The 1,989-nt window shown below is 40.0% G+C and overlaps 1 protein-coding gene across 1 annotated transcript in view; it reads left to right on the forward strand.

Annotated features, from left to right (window-relative positions):
• Positions 1-49: 49 nt before the first annotated feature.
• Positions 50-1,989, forward strand: part of LOC106882288 (toll-like receptor 6) — a 16,748-nt gene continuing 14,808 nt past the window's right edge. Inside the window, exon 1 of the mRNA XM_014932908.2 lies at positions 50-872. The gene's annotated coding sequence lies outside the window, so the exon portion shown is untranslated. The remainder of the gene's footprint in view (positions 873-1,989) is intronic.

Raw genomic sequence — 1,989 nt, forward strand, 5'->3', positions numbered from 1 at the left:
CTGGAGCGTTAATAGGTTCACATAAAGGAAAAAAAGAAATCTATAATTTAAACGGATCATTAAAATATATCCGAGTGAATCTTTGTTTCTCACTTGGAATCTTTCAGCGTCCGAATTGCAATTAGTGCCACTTCTCTCTCTCTCTCTCTCTCTCCCTTTCATTCTCCCCCTAATGTTCGCTCAGTTTAGAGTTGTTCCCCTTTACCTGATATATTCACTCGGTTATCCGATAGAACAAAACGGAACAATAATAATCCTTCCTAGTATAGACACAAGGCCTGAAATTCTGGTCTAGGGGGCTAGTTGATATCATCGACCCCCAGAACTTGACTGGTTACTATTTTGTCGATTCAGAAAGGATGAAAGGTAAAGTTTGACCTCGGCGGAATTTGAACTCAGAACGTAGAGATTTACTACATATTGCTATGCGTTTTACATGGCGTGCTAATCCTTCTGCCAACTCGCCGACAATGTCCTCCTTTTCCCAGAGAATCAAATCCCATTTGCTCGCCACAAATCCTCTGTAAAACTCTAATATGGAACTTCCAACAGCCACATTATCCAACTGGTAGAGGATCGCCAGGGTTCGACGATGTTCCAGCTATTTCAACCTCCGATTGACATAGCGACCACACATGTTCACCGTCAAGGAATCGATGGAGAGAGGTCGCAGCCTCAGTGCATACCTGCGTATAATCAGCTACAGCATGTCCAGTCGTGCATTGAGCAGGTGTTGACAGCAAATGCAGCGCTCGGCCAGTGGAACGCATCCCTCGCACAGAGAGCGGAATGGCAAGTGCTCCAGGTCGGTTAGACTTGAAATGAGGCGAGGCAGAACGGTGAGGCAGTAATATATGATGGATGGAGCTAATGTAAGTGTTCGCCAAGGATTATTTTTTTCTCAGCCTTTTTACTAGACTTCAAGGCACTTGGCTGCTGTTTCTAGCACAAGGAGGTAGGAACCGATGGAGGGATAAGGTACATGCGTCCTTGTTTCCCGGCCCTCAATATTTAGGATAGGAATAAACAAAAGAAGCCCCCTGAATAGCATGTTTCTTAAGAAACGAAAAGACAGTCTGTTTCATATGAAAAGCAATGCAATTCTGTGGGTATTTGGTTGTTGTTTCTAGCATGATGCGAGTCCACTTATAGGATAATATTTTATAATTAATTCTAAAAGTGTCCTTCATGTTTATACACATAAACACTACACGGAAATTTAAAGGTTCTTGTTTGTTATTTCTCTCATGATGTGAGACCACCTGTAGTACAATATTCTTACAGAGGCTTCGTCGTCAAGTGTCCTTCAATTTTTATATACATCACCTCACAGATTTAAGGTCATGTGGTCGTTATTTTTCGCAATGTGTGAGACCATATATTGTTCATTATTGGTTAAGTGTCCGATTTTCATATGAGAAAACGAAACGAATTTGAAGGCACTTGCTTAATGTAGTTTAAGGTGTCCTTCTAATTTGTATAAAAATCAACGCAAATTCCAGGGTAATTGACTGTAATTCCTAGCGTGACGCGAAATTACATGTAGCAAATTATTTTTCGTAAATCTTTCTTAAATTCTTGTTCAATACCCATAGCATTTAATTATATGAATTATTAACTACAAATTAAGTAATTAAAAAAATTTATAACTGTTACGGGAGGTAACTCTATCCTTTTCTAAGATAGTTGTTACCTCCCTTGGAACCACGTGATTTTTTTTTTCACTACGTGGTGCAGGCGTGCGTCGTAGCGTGTTCTTCAATCTGGCTGTTGTCTCTAGCATGATATAAAACCACCAGTACGATTATACATTTACTGATTCCTACTAGACTGATGGTATTAGCCTTGTTATTTCTAGCATCACGTGGAACCACCTGTGGAAAATATATTTTATACGTGTTTCATGAACTGGGGTCGATTTGCCTGACTAAAACTCTTTGAAGGCGGTGCTCCAGCATAGCCACAGACAAATGACTACAAAAAAAAAAA

This window comes from Octopus bimaculoides, chromosome 28, assembly GCF_001194135.2.
Source record: "Octopus bimaculoides isolate UCB-OBI-ISO-001 chromosome 28, ASM119413v2, whole genome shotgun sequence".
NCBI lineage: Eukaryota > Metazoa > Mollusca > Cephalopoda > Octopoda > Octopodidae > Octopus > Octopus bimaculoides.